Source organism: Dromiciops gliroides, chromosome 2 (assembly GCF_019393635.1).
Source record: "Dromiciops gliroides isolate mDroGli1 chromosome 2, mDroGli1.pri, whole genome shotgun sequence".
In the NCBI taxonomy this organism is placed as follows: Eukaryota; Metazoa; Chordata; class Mammalia; order Microbiotheria; family Microbiotheriidae; genus Dromiciops; species Dromiciops gliroides.
The window spans coordinates 428,397,054-428,413,952 of record NC_057862.1 but is presented as its reverse complement, the minus strand read 5'-3'; the positions used below and the strand labels follow the sequence as shown (position 1 = coordinate 428,413,952).

Below are 16,899 nucleotides of genomic sequence, written 5' to 3'. Positions count from 1 at the left end.
CAGTCCTCACGGTGGTGGCAGGAAATTCACAAACAACGCCAACTTTCCCAGCCAGCTCACCGCAGCTGCCCACAGCTCAGGGGGCGTGTTGTCTCGGCGACTTAGGGAAAAAAATGTGAGTCTCTGAGTATATGGTTACCAGTTTCTAGATTCGACTCCGAATCCAAGAGAGGGGGCCTGGGGATGGAATGGAAATACCTTGACCGATACACAACACACACACACACACACACACACACACACACACACACACACACACACACACTCACTCACTCACTCACTCACTCACTCACTCACTCACTCACTCACTCACTCAACAAAAAAGGGCCGCTGGGCGCCTCTTTCCACCCTTGCCCTTTCTAGCAATGCCTGTGTGCCTGTAAGAACCAGAACGGGGTCAGGGGTTGGGGGGGCGAGGGCTGGGGGCGAGTTCCACAGCTCAAGATTTCCACTAACATTTTGAAAGGGGTCCCCATTCTCGTTTTACCTTAGGAGAACGAGGGTAGGGAGAACACCAAGGGGAAGCCGGGATTTTCTCAAGGCGCGATCCTCTCCTTTAGTGGGTTCCCCCGGGGCCCACCGCCACGGCTGCCTCCAGCATCCTACCCCCAGGTCCCCCAGTCCTAGCCCACCTGCCAAGGGCCGGGGGCCAGGGGCCAGTTTAAATGCCTGACTCGTGTTGACCTGGGGGTAACCCCCCTACCGTTCCCCTATTCCCCCCTAGTCAGGAGAAGGGGGGGCGGGGTGGGGGAAGGTTGAGGGAGGGCGGGGGAGAGAAAAAGGCGGCGCCTGCTTGGCTGGGACATGTAGTCTGACGGGTCTCGGCCTCCCTTTGGCTGCCCCGGTGCGGGGTCCGGCTCCAAACTACCACTCCCGCCAGGCCATGCGCCGTAGCGCATGAGCCCTACATAGCTCTAGCGCATCTATTATGCTGCCTTGCCGAGGATAAAAAGAAGAGCAACCGGAGGGACTATAAGGCAAACGTTGCTGAAGCTGCCGGGGCAAAGTAATCTATTTAATCTTACCCTTATATTCGTTTGGTGCTGCGGTTGCGTTGCTATCTCCGATCCGTCTTTTCTGGCGAGGGGTGTGTTGGGGGCTTGAGGTGGGGGGTGAAGGGGGGGGCGAGGTGGGGGCGAAGGAGAAGCCTGTTCAGAAAGGCCAGTGCCTGGTGGAAAGAGTAAAACGCTCCCTGGGTTCTGCAGCCTTTGTGCATTGCAACAATGTAACAAAGCCAGCTTGGGGAACGTAGACACTGTAGCTGGCTGGGCTTGTGTTTCTCTGTACGTGTGTGTCTTTGTGTGTGTGTGTATGTTGTGTGTGTGTGTGTGTTTTCCACCTCCCCTCCTCTCCTCCTGATCGGGGCGCCCAAGGAGGAGCCCCGGTGGACGGTTGCATCGCGATCGCTCGCCTCCTTGGTCGCCCCCTCCCCTTCCCCCGCCGCCTTCCAGGGCGCCTTCTTGCCCCTTCCTCGGTCTGTTCCCCTCTCCGGCCCGCCAGCCGCCCTCCCTGTACCCTAGGCACCCCCTGCTCCCGACCTGGGATCTGGCCGGGCTGGAGCGCGGGGAGCCCCGGCCGGCCGCACAGAGCCAGCCTCGTCCATCGCTAGCTCTGTCGCTCGCTTACGGAAGGGAATTTTTTTTTTCCTCCCTGTGCCCGCCATCTTTTGAAGGGGGAAAATAAGGGGGAGAAGGGAAAGGTGAGCCGAGGCACCCTCCCCAGCTGCCCCAGAGGCGAGGTCGCCCCAGCCGGACACGGCCTTGGCGGCTCTCCCGAGGCTCCTGCGAGCAAATGGCTCTTCAGTTTCGATCCGCGGCGAGTTTCCCGGCTGGAGAAAGCCGCCCCCACCCTCCGCCTTTCCCTCCTTCGCCTCCTCCCTCCCTCCCTCCCTCCCTTCTCTCTTCTCCCTCCTCGGCCGTCCCTCCCGGCTCCGTCCAGTTTGAGTTGTGGCTAGGGGAAAGGGGGCCTGGAACCGGGGCACTGGAGAAATGTGGTGAACGCCCGGGAACGAAGGCCCGGGGAGGGGGCCGTGGGGCGGGGGCAAACAAGGCGGGCGGGCGGTTGGCTCGTCCTGGCCTGGGTTACCCGCTCGGAGAGGCGCTCCTGAGGCGGGCTCCAGGTGGGCTTCCTTCCGATCGGTTTCTTTGGCCCTTTCGCTCAAAGTTCCGTGGTAAGGGGCGGAGGAAGGAGAGACACACAGAGAAGTGAATTTCTAGGCTCCAGAAAGGGGCTGAAGCTCAAATTCAAACCCAGATTGAACAGTGTGTTTAAGCAAAGTCGAGGCCACTCAGGTCTTGTGGGGTATTATGGGTCTCTCTTCTTTCCCACCCCAATTTGGCTCACGATGGCATCTTCCAGGATTGTGCCAAAGTGAGGATATAAGGTTGACTCTCCCAACTCACATGGGAATGAATATTCATTTCAAAATCCCCTCTTGCTCCCACTTGGCAAAGGAGGCTGTTCTTTTTTCCCCACTTGCGTTCACGAGGAACTGAAATGAGACTCCAGCAGAAGGCATGATTTCCTTTCTCTTTGCAAAGTTTTCAAGGAGAAGGTATGATGGTAACTCCCAGCCTGGGATTTGCCCCTTTCTTCTAGATGTGATCGATTTGGAAGTATGAAAGCATTGAAAGTTGAATGGGATGCTCATAATCTGTAGATCACTGATTTGATGGGCCATAGCTACTCTAGAGAAGCTATAATAGTCCATCTTGTTAATTCACACTTTTAGGGACCTTTAAATAATGGGTCACAAAGGCTTCTGTTGTGGTTTATCATTTCAATGGGACGCTAAATTTTTGGCTAAAAGCCTTCTGTTTCACAGTGCCCTAACCTGTCTTCACCACCACTTGCATTTGAAATGCAAGTCCCCCTAGCATGCTGGCAAAGTTAGAATGGGGGGGGGGGGAATGGGGAGGTGACTCATGTGTGAATGAGCCAGGTGATGGTTAGGCCAGGTATCCAAAACAAATGAGAGACAGGATAAATTTAGACAAAGATAAGAGAACCTTTGAGCAATCTCCCCATCCTCTAAGAAAATTTCGACCCAAATGCCTGTCTGCAATTGTTCTCTTTGAATGCTTTTCCCCCTTCATGTTTTCCTTTTAATGGAGGTACCAAACGATCAATCAATCAACAATTATTTATTCAATATCTGCCTAGTACTTAACACCATTGCATCTTGAGCTCAGAAGTATGACCTGTTGGACCTGGTTGATACTGAATCAGTGAAGCATCATATTAGCAAATAAAGTGACTGATTAGCACGGTTGCCTTCAGAACCTGAAGTTGCTCCGTGATTCCAGATGGTGAAATAATAGGGTACATAGTGTTATAGGAACACTGGGATCATTTTCTGATCTTATTGGTAATGTTGAAACTAACTTATATTTGCATAGTTTTTAAAAATATTTTTCAAGATTTTGAGTAACTTTAAAAATAGTCTTGCTGAACTTGTGATATAGACTCAATCTTAGATGGAATATAGATCTCAAGGTTTTCGGGGTATTAACAAGTAATCTTTGAAATGTGAATACTACTGTATTGAGTTCCTTTGAAATTAGCTTGCACATACTTAGGAAGCAAACTTGTAAATAAGTTTCAATGTTAGTAAACATTCTCTTCTCTTCCTGAAACCCACTAAAGCCTGAGTAACAGAAAGTGAAACTCCCAGAGGAAAAGAAAAAAAGTGAAACTGACCATCCTAGACTCTTAGAATGTCCTCTAACTTTTCAGTAAACAGTTCCAGCCCCTTTCGCTTCAGCAGTGAGGAAGATTCTGTAGCAGCCCAAGATGCTGGGTACCTGTACTCATAATGCCAGTTGGTGCATGAGTCCAGTGAAAATAAATATTTGGTCCATAATAAGATGCATAGCATTTTCAGTTTGTGATCTTGGACATTTCATTTAGTTTGTTTATGGAAGCTAAGCTAAGACCTGTTTAAGTATAATTATTGATTAAGCACATCATTAAAAATCAAGATAACTTAATGATTAGATTAATTCTAATGAAAACATTTCGCTTGTATGCCAAGGTTCATATTGGAAAGAAGATCCATTCCCAGCAGGATTAATGTTTATTAAATATATAAAATATGTGTGTATATATATGTATATATATGCACATATCTGAATACAAACTCTAACCTCACAGATGTAGTGTATGAAATGCTTGAAAATTCAATAATGATCAGTTAGTGGGTACCAGTCCTTTCTGTCCCTTTGATTTATAAGCTTGCAGATTTATTCATTCTTGAAAATACAGGATGGGTCAAAAGTCATGAAGGGGTCTGATATTTTAGTAACTTTTTGAAAATTATTATTTTTTGGTCACTTATGAGATTTGAGTTTTCACACAATGTAAATTCATCTCATATATATGTATACTGTATATGATGGTATGGTATTGTAAACAAAAAATAAAGGCGTTATTAAATATTTATGACTTTTGGCCCACCTGTATATTATGATTGTCAGAAACCCTGTGGGTTTTTTGACTGTGATATAGATGCCAGCACATGAAAAATCATGGTACATTGGATGGGAAAAAAAATTTTTTTAGGAGAGAGCAAGGAAAAGAATGAGGAATATGCCCTCTATGGGTATGTGAGGTGGAAATCACAAAATAGTGAAAGGAGGGTTATCTCCTTTAAACTATCCTCACTAAAACCATTATTAAAAAAATATGTAATTTGTATAATTACTGCTAGTGACCTCCCCCCCAAACCACCTTGCATTTAACTATTTTGTATTTATCTGTGTTCACTTTATATTTATGTTGTATATACTTATGTGTGCTTGTCTCCCAAATTAGAATGTGAGCTCCTTGTGAGTAGCAATTGTTTGTATCTTTGTCCTTAATAACCCTACCCAGAACCTTGCACAGTGCCTGGTAGGCATTTAATAAATACTTGTTGATTGATTGAAAATGAGTGGTATGAATGATAAACTTTTTCTTCTGGATCTTAAGAGGGTGCGTGTTTGAGGAGCACGTGGGCTATTTTCATGGATGCTTTTCTCCACCGGAGCTCCTTCGAGAGGCTTGATATGACAGCCTAAAGAGCACTTGCATTGTTTCTTGACTGCTTCCCCTCTCCTCCCCTCCCCTCCCTTCCACAGCCAAGGCAGCAGCATTGGGTACAGAAAGAAAGATAAAACAGGAGTCATAGCAACATTCATGTGTTTCACATATTTGGGTCAAGTTTTTACTAAGAAGAATTGATTTGGTTATATGCCCTATTCTGCAAGGTGATCTCATATCTTTCTCGTACCCATGGTTGCTCTAGAATAAACACAGTGACCTAAACATCTCTTTCCATTTGATTTTCTAAAATCCATCCCTGGAAGCCAACATCCACAGTGTAGAATGTACATTCCTGTTATCTCCTATCAGGCAATTGAGAACCATCTTTCAGAAAGAATAAAGGATGGGATGGGGTAGAGTGGGTGGGAAAACTTCACTTACATGGTACAAACTCTTCAATCCTTTGTTCTTGTTGTTCTCGTTAACTCTGCCAGCCCCTTGGAGTTAGAGCCCCGAGAGTAAAGGGAATCTTTGGTGGGGAAAGGAGTAAGTGGGTGGAAATCATCTTGTCTGTTGCTTCAACTTGTGGTACTGACTGGTCCGTTGTATCTTTGTAAAACCAACTATTTTTTTTTAAGCAACCAGCCCTCTAGATTTGGTTTTCTGCTTTACTTTGTTTTTAGTGCTCATCTATAACATGGGGTCAGACCCAGGAAAAAGGTGCACCTCAGAGAATGCCTTTTGCCCCCTTGAAGGCCACTGAAAATATTGGTGGACAGAAGTTGATGAAGTGTGTTGGAGATCCAGTAAGTGGCAGATTCTCTGAGTACTGGGTATAATATACAACTCGGAATGAAATTGGATAGCAGGGGGTGGGGGAAACAAACTTTTTTATAGTAGACTTTATTTGGGGTTTTGATGTTGTCTTTTAAATGCTAATCTGGGGTAAAACATTTGTAGGGTATTTAGAAACTTAAGTGTCATCTGAAGATGTTAGAGGTATAAGTACCTATGTGCAAATTGTGACGCTTTAAGAAAGCACAAAAACACATTAGAGCTTTACTAGTTTGTAACTCGTTAACAATTAAAGAAAACTAACAAGTTGACAAAGAAAATTAATTTGAGTTCCCACTGTATGTTCAGCCCCGGGCTCAGAATGGTTGGGGGCCATGCAAGTATTAAACATAGCTGTTGGGCAGCTAGGTGGTGCAGTGGATAGAGCCCCAGCCCTGGATTCAGGAGGACCTGAGTTCAAATCCGGCCTCAGACACTTGACCCTTACTAGCTGTGTGACCCTGGGCAAGTCACTTAACCCTTATTGCCCCGCAAAAAAAAACCAAAAACCAAAAACCAAAAAAACCCCATAGCTGCTGCCTTCCAGGAGTCTGTAGTCCAGGGTGAAAAGTCATAGAAATGGAAACATTTTAATTTTTAAAATAATAATACAGAATTTAAATAGCTGTGTAAGCCATTTAGCCTGGTGGGTTCCTCTCTTGTGTTATCAGGGGACAGCAATATTCGATAATCTCCAAAGGACCCTGCCCCCTCTGGAAATCTTGAAATCCTCTTAAGAAAGTGGTACAAGGGGGCAGCTAGGTGGTGCAGTGGATAAAGTACTGGCCCTGGAGTCAGGAGGACCTAAGTTCAAGTCGGGCCTCAGATACTTGACCCTTACTAGCTGTGTGACTCTGGGCAAGTCACTTAACCCCAGTTGTCTCACCAAAAAAAAAAAAAGTGGTACAAGGCCCTTCTTTTAGAGCATTATAACCAGTTTGCTCCTCAGTTTTGCATGATTCTGAATTATCTGTTGCATAAAAATCCCGTTTCTATCTAGGAGGAGGAAGGGAAAGCAAACCATGTTACTATATGGGAAGTATGCACAATTAAGTCTCCCAATGGAAAGTGTGTGTGGTTTAGGGGAAAAGAACACGGTGGAACCTAATGAAGGTCTCAGTTGAGACAGAAATTGAACCATCCAAATTGTCCACTTCCAAACTTTTTGCAATTTGATGAGCACTCCCAAGTTATTACTTTAAAGAGCCCCTCTAATGTAAATTTCATGCAGTCTTCCCATTAGGAGTTAGGGAAATATTTGCTGGAGCTGTTGTCTTCAGCTGTACTTGACATACACAAATGTTTCTATTCTGTGTGTTTCTACTGGGATTTGGACTCTTTCCATGGCCATTTAAAAAAAATGCAAATATGTTTTTCCAGACTGAAATGTGTGGGGCTATTTCCTGGGGCTGGCTTGGATTAAAATGCAACATATTCCGCTGTTGCATCGTGTTGTTGCTTTATCCTTTTTTGGTTGTTACCAGAGCCTGAGGAGGACAGGAATTAAAACTTGTCATTTGGGTTGGGAGGTTGTTTCAGAGAAACTACGAGATAAAGCAAGGTTGGATGACATTCCAGAGGAGAGATCCAAGCTCAGGTAGCCTCTTTGGGAAGCTCTAGATTGGAAGTGCTTTGCCACTTAACTCCACCCCCACCCCAAACATGGGGATGTTTCCCTTTCACAATCATAGCAGTTGCAGATGTGTGTGGCTCATACCAGGTCTCTGTTGCTTTTGAGTTGACAGCTTTATTCTAATTAGAATGGGTTGTCTTTATATAATTCCATTAGGGAATGTTTCATTTCTTTAGGTTTGGAACTAATTTTCTGACCCCCACAATGAGCTGGATTAGTTAGTGCTTTGGAAGTCACTTTTACCACTCTTTGTGAGTTGCTTTTCCCCACTGTATCTTATGATTATAACATCCATTTTCAAAGGTTCTAGAGCTGGGAGGGACCTTAGAGGTCAGCTAGTTCAGCTGACTCATTTTATGATGAGGAAACAGGCCTAGAGAACTTCGGTTACTTGCCCAAGGTCACTCAGGTAGTAAATAGCAGAGCAGGAATTCAAATTCAGGTCCTGCCTTTGACTCAAAATCCAGTGCACCGTACCCATTACCCCTGGCATGCACATAGCCACACAGGGAAATGTGACTTCAGCAAGGTACTTACACAGGAGACTTCCTATTATACTTTCTTTGGTATCCAAGTAGTAGGAGGGCTATAGGCTAAGATTTTTTTACTAGGTCAGTTGTTAAATCCCCTCAGATGAAAGCTAATGCAGGTGAAATTTATATCAAACAATTCACTTTCCACTCCAGGTGTCTCATTACCTGTCTAATCAGTTAGTCGGTGAGCACTTATTAAGCACCTCCTAAGTACCAGGTGCTAGGTGTTGGGGATATGAAGACAAAAAAATGAAACTCCCCATTCTCAAGGGCCTTACATCCTGTTATTGTCTATACAGAGAAGGGGTTGGACTAAATAATTGCCAAGGAACCTTTGATTCTGTGAGTCTGAAGCAAATCTTGTCATAGGGAAGTTTTGGTTTGTAAATAGTCCATAAGCCATACTTTTCTCCCAAATTATCACTGCATTCATCAGTAAGGAGACATGTTAGGTATTCTCCATATCTTCTTTACATAATTCCACTAGAAGATTTTTATTTTCTTTGGCCCCATAACTCATTCTCAGGCCCCTAAATAAATTAGTTGTGTTGGATCTCTTTGACAGTCACTTTTGCCACTGTCCTAGAGAGTAGTGGACTTTGGCAGAATTTTAGAAATACTTGTACCATTTTCTAACCAAAGTAAATTTTCAGAGTGAGGCTTCCTGTACCTGTGAAAGCCTATAACTACAAATGATTAGGTCTCTTCCTCTTATAAGGTAGATGATTGTGGGTGGGTGGGAGAAAGCTGCATGAAGATTGTCCATTTTTTTTTTGGTGCATGATCATTTCAATAATCTCTAAGGCCCCTCCAGCTCAGATATTCTGCAGTCTAATTTCCTTTATTTTTCTAAAATCTCCCTTAGTTCCATCATTCTGTGTTCTAAGATCCCTCCCAGCTATAAAATTGCTTTATTTGGGGCAGCTAGATGGCGAAGTGGATAGAGCACTGGCCCTGGAGTCAGGAGTACCTGAGTTCAAATCTGGCCTCAGACACTTAACACTTACTAGCTGTGTGACCCTGAGCAAGTCACTTAACCCCATCTGCCTCACTTAAAAAAAAATTGCTTTATTCAATGACTGGATGGATGGTACATACTTGGAAAAAAATGGAAGTGCTTAGCTTGAACCCCTTCTCTCTCCACTCTAAAAAAAAAAATTAAATCCTTAAAGAGGAACACCTGTGGTTAGCATACCTCTCATCCTGTTTTCTCTTTATGTTGATTGTTGGTCAGTTGTAGCTTTTTCTTCCCTACCCCCACCCCTCCCCCTCCTGCAAAGGGAAGAAAGTAAAACAGAAATAAATAAAATCCAATAATCTGGGTCTATCTAAAGGGAGGAGAGGAAATTAGTTAAGAGGAATAAAGAAAAGCCAGAAATGTGACCAGTATGTAGATCTGGACTTGTAATGCTGTGACAAAACTCCTGTGATGCTAATGTTTTGAAAAAAAGGAACAGAAGGTGAAGGGTTTCTGAAGAAATGTGAAGCTTTTAGAAAAGACGGATTGAGAAAGCATGAGGAAACTTCAAAGCAAGAGTCAATGAGTAAGTGTTAACATTTGGCCATTAAGGGCTCAAACCAATGTCATCTCAGGATCTGGGTGCCCATCATCTCAGGATCCTGGCAGTCTGGTTCAGTGCAATTCTGCACACAGAATTCAAAGAAATTCCTGAATGGGTTTGGAGGTGAGGGTGGTGTGGTGTGAGGGAACTGCAAGAAGAGTGATTTTAACCTGTAACTCATTCATAAACTTGAAGCCCTCCCCCCCCCAAATATAAGAGAGACCTTAGTTCTTGGAGAGGTAGTGGGGTATACTACAAAGATGGGTGGATTTGGGGGGTTCAAATCTTGTTTCAGCTGTATGACCATAGCCAAGTAAGGCACTTAAGCTCTTTCTGAACCTCAGTTTCTTCAATTGCAAAATGAGGAAAATGATACCTGTACCACTTACCTCAAAGGGTTATTGTGAGGATCAAATGAAATAATGCACCCAAATTGCCTTGCAAATCATGCATTGTTATGGAATCGTCAGCCATGTTGGTCATTACTGTTGCATGAATGGAAGAGGTATAAGAGTGCTCTTTACTGAGGCTGGGCTTAATAGTAAAGGGGAGTTTGGGAGCCGCCCTTTAGATTTACTATCAGGGCCCAATTTACATGTTAACCTACCAATTTATATGTTAACCTATTTATATGTTGGAATAAAGAAATAAGATTTCTTTGAAAACAATTAACTGGATTTCTAATTCCCTTTGTCCAGACTTTATGCCGGAAGATCTTCTTGTGTTGTGGTAAATTCATCTTTTCACTCTACTTAGCTAACTGTGTTATGCTGGAGCTGCAGGGAAAGGAGACTGCAAAAGAAGAGCTGAGATTTTAGGGGCATGGGCTCTGGCAGAGAAGTCCCCCAAGGGAGGGAAATGGAGAGGGGAAGCCTTGTGCTTGGGGCCTGCCTTGGGCCAGTGGCTTTTACTCCCAGATGCATCTCATTGCATGATGATTGCCTGCATTCCACTGTAACGCACTGGTTTATTTCATTCAGGAAACAGTTGTCTCAGTCTGTCACTGGGGGCCAGGCACCAAGACTCTCAGGAGCAAGGATTTGCCTTCTTTGGATCCAGTTTCATGGGACTTAGAATGACAGCTCCGTAGCAGCCTGGAGTATGTTTTATGGATGCTTTGGGCTGCACCTAGCACACTATGGGCTTTGAGGAATTGTTAAAAAGCTGTTTTGGTGGTAATTGCCCCCTTGCAGATAACTTCAATTCAGTGTCCCTTGGTGCATGCCTGGTCCTAGTTTCCCCACCTTTCAAATGGGGAATAATAACTTTAACCCCCATTTATATGAACAGCTTAAAACAGTACAAAGAGCCCTGTAGACCTATTATAGTGGTGATAGTAGGGTATCAATGTGGAGAAAGCCCTGGCCTTGGAGTCAGGAGAATGGGCCCCAAGTTCTGGCTCTGCCACTTACATGCCATGTTGACCTTGGGCAAAATGAATCATTCCTTCTCTCTGAGCCTCAGTGTCCTTATCTGAAAAAAAAAAACCAAGCATGATGATAATCAACTCCACTTCCTTTATAGAGTAGTTAGTGGTTTAGATGAATGAGGTGATGCATTGAAAAGTGCTTTATAAACTTTGAAAGCACTACATGAGGCTTTGGTGCTTATGCTGGTAGGTAGTTGCAAGGATCAGCCTATAAAACATAAGCAAGAGAGGGAGCCCTTTGATACAATGATGCTTTGCTCCCTGGGAGAAGTTATTACACGAAGGCTTGTTAGAACTAAGGTCTTTCTTTCTTTCTTTCTTTTTTTGGCAGGGCACTAAGGGTTAAGTGACTTGCCCAGGGTCACACAACTAGTTAGTGTCAAGTGTCTGAAGTCAAATTTGAACTCAGGTCCTCCTGAATCCAGGGCCAGTGCTTTATCCACTGCACCACCTAGCTGCCCCCTGGCTTGTTAGAGAGACTGTAAGGTGGGGTATGGTGCTAATTCTACAAATGGCAGATTCTGTCTCTAGAAATGAAACTCTGATTTTCAATGTATCCCTCTTGCAGCCAAATGAGCCAAAGGGTGGGCTTTTGGCTCAGTGTTTTTCAATGCTAGTGAAAATGCACAAGCCCTAAAGTTTGTCATTTGTCCCAAGTCAGTCATCTTCAAACTGTTTTTCTGCTTTTGTCTGAGTTATACTTCATTTATGGTGTTTGTCAGTCATGTGGTTAAATGTCCAGCTTTGCAGGTTAAAAGACACTTTAATGAAATCCATTTCCTCCATCCCTGGTCCCTTGGGCAGGGTGCCTTTCATACTCCCAAAGAGTTATTGAGTGGTCAAGAAAAATTGCTCTTTGAATCATAGAATGTTAAAGCAAGAAGAGACTTTGTATGTTATGGTAGCATAGAACATAGAATGTTTAAACTAGGAGGGTTGTAAAATGTAGAACATATTATAAAAACATAGAACATATCATTGAAAGGGACTATAGCAGTCAGTTCTAATTTGATATATGAGGAAACTGAGACCCTGGGCCATTCATTTAGCAACAGTGTCAGACATGGAGCTCAGGTATCCTACCAGTCCAGTGTGATTTCTGCCACTCCATTTTGCCCTGTTCCATACATAATCTGATGAGGTTCTACCTAAGGGAAGAAACTTCTTGACCCTGTGCTTTCAGAAAATCTCCCACCTCCAAACTCCAGAGCTCAGCTGATGAAATCAAGATTCTTACAATAACAGGGACACCATTTTAGGTTGTCAGAATTTGCTTAAGTTTATAGCATAGGGGCATCTTCTCTATGTAGTTTTTGGCCCAGTGAAGTTTGTAGCATTTTAAGGTATGTTTGTCACGAATGATTCCTGGAACCCAACTTCACAGCTTGCTGGTTTCTCAAGCTCCTGCTATATGTCATTTACTTTTTGAGTTTTCCTTCATACCCTAGTTCTCTGGGGCAGGTTTCAAAGTTTCATTTCCCAGCAATCTTCAGATTGTCTTGCTTGTCCCACATAGGCATTGCCCATTCTTGTTTCCCCATGTGCCCAGCTTCATATTAGGTGTTTCATTGATTGCTCGTATGCTTTCAAAAAGGGAAAGCAAAACCTAAGGAAGCGCAATCTCAGGCAGATTTGGGAAGGGGCACATGTGCCCTTTGATTGTTTGTTTGGGATTAATCTGTTTGCTTTTGCTCTGTTAAATTATATGGATTTTCTGGAAGATTCTATTCCTAGTCCTTATTTTTGCATATTTGTTTTTGTTATTGGTAATTAAGTTTATGTATATATATGCATATATAGATACACATTTTTTAATATAGCATGTTTAAGGGAAGTGGTAAAGTCTCAGTAATATCTGAATTCTTCTGAATGGGAAGATACTTTAAAACCTGCTTTTGGGGTCAATTTAGATAGTTTTACAAACAGAACTAGAAAGTGCAGTATCTGCTGAGTAAGACTACTCTGCTGTTGTACAAACATTCAGAACACAAAGCCTCATGAGTGAATGGGAGGCTTGTCCTATTTTATTTCAATAAGATTTTTGTCTCTGCAATAAATAGCTTTTGGAATAAAGTGGTTGCTGGGGTGTGTTGTGTGGTGAATGCCATACAGCTGACAGCTTGGGGAACAGATTTTTAAATGCTCCTTTACTATGAGAGGTTTAAGGAGGAAAATTAATTGGTGCTATATTATATGTATCAAAAAACCTTTAGGCTCCCATTGTAGAAAATGGTTTCCAGTCCTGATGGGCTTCAAGCTGCTGTGTTGACTATAATGGATGGGAAATGTCGGACAACCAGTTCAAAACGTCTTTTTACACACCTAGGCTTGATCTAAATAGCGAAGCCAGAACGGAAAGACCAGAGGTACCAAATGTGGCTCATTCCTTTGAGGGTAAAGGGAAAAGGCTACTAAGGATGTTTTGTGAATGGATGACAAGCTCTTGATTTGGGGGATTGCATTTAAAAAATTTTTTTCTAGTAGTTGTAGGGTGGGAGATTTTTTTTTTTCCTGGTAGCTCTAGAGGCAGAAGCTCTCTCCCCACCCCACCAGATTTCTCTAGATAACTAGCTCTCTCAGTCTGCCTCCCCACCCCTCCCCCATTGTCACACAGCCCCTCTCACTGGAGATCGTCTCCAGGAAACGGAGCTGTGACTGGATACAGGAGAGGGGCTTTTTCTGCTGCCAAACTAAGCCAGCTTAGGGGAGGGAAGGGAGGAGAATCCTGCTATTACAGAGTCCCGTTTCCCTCCATTGGAAAGAAAAGATTGAGAAAGGATCCTGGGATCCCAGGATTTAAGGCTAAAAGGACCTCCCCACCCCCCACCTCCCCACCCATTTCAGACATTCATACTAGAAAACAGAGTCCTCAAATTGTTGAGGAGCTTGTCCAATGTCACATAGGTAGTGAGTAGCATGGCTGGGAATAGAGCCCAGTTCTTCGGACTTTAAATCTAATGTTTTTCCCCCAAATCAGGCCAACTGAACAACTGGCCCTGAAGACTATTCTGTGTCCTCTCCAGGAATTTTGGAAGCATCCCACATCTCTGCAATTTGTGTTTCTGGCTCTTATTTTGGCTTGAGGATGAGCATACAGTCTAGCACAGTGTTCTTGACTTTCCCGACTATGTCCCAGGCACTATACAGGGGATGCAAAGACAACAATGAAAAAGTCCTTGAGGAGCTCATATGCTATTGGGGAGAAACATTTAGACCTAAAAGTTTAAACACAATAAATCCAAGATATTTGGGTGGGTAGATGAGGGTCGGGGAGGCACCAACAGCTGGTAGCCGGGAAGAAGAGGAGATCAGGAAGGGCCTCAAATAGGAGGTGATGTTGGTTGGATCTGTGCTTGGAAGGAGCCTAGGGATTTTAAGAGGTGGAGTTGAAGAGGGATGCCTGTGGAGAGTCCAGAAGACAGGAAGATGGAATGTTGTATGTGAGGAACAGTTAGCAGGCCAGTTTGTGTGTGCACTGTCTGAAGGGAAGGAATAGATCATAAAGGTAGAAAGTAGCCAACTTGTGAAGGACTTTAAATGCAAAACAGAGGATTTCTTTTTGATGCTAGATGTACTAGGGAGCAATTTTTGAGGGAGTTTATTGATTAGGATAGTAACAGTCAGACTTGTGCTTTCACAAAATCACTTGGGAAGCTGTGGGGGGGCTGGATTAGAGGAGAGACTGGAGACAGGGAAACCAAGAGTTCCAAAAGTTCAAACCCATGGTATGCTAGAGCAAGGCACTCTATAATAACTGGTGGTTTTGACCAGCTGTGCTCCATACACAGGTGAGAGACTTTGTATTGCCCCCAAGAGTCACCTCTGGCAAAGACCGTGGCAGCAGGCCCAGCTTGGCTGGCCCACAGAAACAGATGGGAAGCAAAGTAAAACTGAGTGGCATTCTGGCAAAGTAGCATTGAGTTTATGAGAAAACAGCATAATCTGAATGACCACAAGTAGCCAAGGCTTGAATTTCATGTGTGTTCATTGCCTTTGTGGTCTTGTTGCAAATCAACTCTAAGTGAGGTTTTTTCCTAGCTTATAATTTGTATTGCTAAGAAGCATCCCTGGATAGGTCAAAAAATGACCAGTCACCCAGTAGGTGCTTGTTAAATGTGCCATGGCCTTTGAGGGAGGAAGCTGTGAAGGGGTTTGAAGTCACTAAGATCTTAATTCTCTTTGGAAACACCAGGCCTGTTTTCAGATTCTTTTTTCTTGCCTCTTTCCTGGCCGCTCAGGAATCCGTTCTCCTTCTCCCCCCACCCCACTTTTCCCAGTGGAAGACATGGATGACAAATGACTGGTGGTGTCCAAATGGGGGTTATGTTCTGTGGTAGATTGCTTTTGTTAGGCTTCAGGAATCTACAATGGGTAACTCATTCAGTTTTTCTCTCCTGGCCTGCTCATTCACTGTGTTTGGAGGTAACTCAACAGTATATATATTTATATGTTTTTTAAAAAAATTATTATCTGTTTTACTCCTAAGAACTCCACTTTCAAAGGGATTGCCCCCAAAGTAACCAACCTCAGGTATAGAGCACACTTAACTTAGTTTTGTTTAAAAAATGGTAGAGCCATTTAATGGGTTAGTGCTTGTCAGCATTAAACTAAGGGAAGGGGAAAGTGTGAGTCTGCTCACTGATTGGCAAGACCCTCTTGGCCCAAATGGATCAATATCTTTTGAAAAGCTGGCTCTTTTGTATACTGGGACAATGGTATTGTCACCGTCTGTAGCCCTTGCCTCCCTGGCTTTTAAATTGGCCCCACTTTCATTCACCAGTCTGGTATAAAAATTCCCAATTGCCAAGACTAGCACCATGATTAACACTCAGATGAATTACATTGGTGATATGGATCCCTAGATCTGGGTGGCTGTACCTTCATTTTTTTCAGCTAACTTTTGTGAAGAGCCTACTATATGCAACACACTGTGCTAGTGGCTAGAGGAGATAACACAGATAAAACAAATGATCAGCTCTTGAAGGACTTACAGTCTAATTGGGGAGTTTAAGGTATGTACACAGAGAAATATATAAACTTGGAACATAACTGGTTGTTATAACCTTTTACTCAACTAGTAAGTATGAGAATTGATTTTTACTTCCCTGGAGAGACTTGGTGGGTTTAACCATCACCTTTGGATATGCCCCATGTTAATACTTTTATGATCCATTGGTATGAAGTCTTGTGAATATACAAAAGATTCACAAGCCCTAGGAAACTTTCTGGACTTTGTTGCTAGAGCACTGAATTCAGAGTCAAAAGGCCTGGGTCAGAATCCCAAGTCTGCCACTTAACTACCTGTGTTACTTAACTGTTCGAGTCATTGCCCCTTTCTGGGCCTCAGCAAAATGAAGAGTTTAAGTTAGATGTCTTTTAAGGTTCCTTTCAACTCTAGAATCCTATCCCTTCTTCCTGGGAATGTTTTCCCTTGCTCCCAAAAGCCTCCTTTCATTTCCTCCCTTCTCCCAAATATTTCCCTCCATTTGGCTTGGTAAAACTGTCCAGTGTTCCCTTTGGTCATTTTTTGGCAATACAGGAGAAGGCAAGAGGATTTTTTTAAAAATTGGGTATTCAGTGCTTGGATACTTATGAGAGCTGCCCTCTTCCATTAGATCTTACCAGGGAGGGACTGGGAGGTGGTGGTGAGGGGATCTGGGCAATTGGGCATCTGTCCCTGGCAGTGCAGGTGTGTGCCAGTGACAAAGATAGCTTTTGTGTCTGACTTGTGGATTTTGTTACAATTCTCTCCTCACGCGCACATCCTGAACGTAGCACGTCCTGAGCATGTAATAAGACCCTTGGATAGTCCCAGAGGAGTTGATGTTGGGTTAATTCCATGATAAACATTATTTTTGAAACACACACTAACTTGTATTAGCTAGA

At 43.6% G+C, this 16,899-nt stretch overlaps 1 protein-coding gene across 5 annotated transcripts in view; it reads left to right on the top strand.

Annotated features, from left to right (window-relative positions):
• Window positions 1-870: 870 nt before the first annotated feature.
• Window positions 871-16,899, top strand: part of BRD3 (bromodomain containing 3) — a 55,385-nt gene continuing 39,356 nt past the window's right edge. For 2 of the 5 annotated variants that reach the window (XR_006354738.1, XM_043982440.1), the window contains exons 1-2: window positions 899-1,006; window positions 5,706-5,828. The gene's annotated coding sequence lies outside the window, so the exon portion shown is untranslated. Of the gene's footprint in view, window positions 1,088-5,705; window positions 5,829-16,899 lie in introns of all 5 variants that reach the window. The other 3 variants (XM_043982442.1, XM_043982441.1, XM_043982443.1) reach the window with 3 other exon arrangements.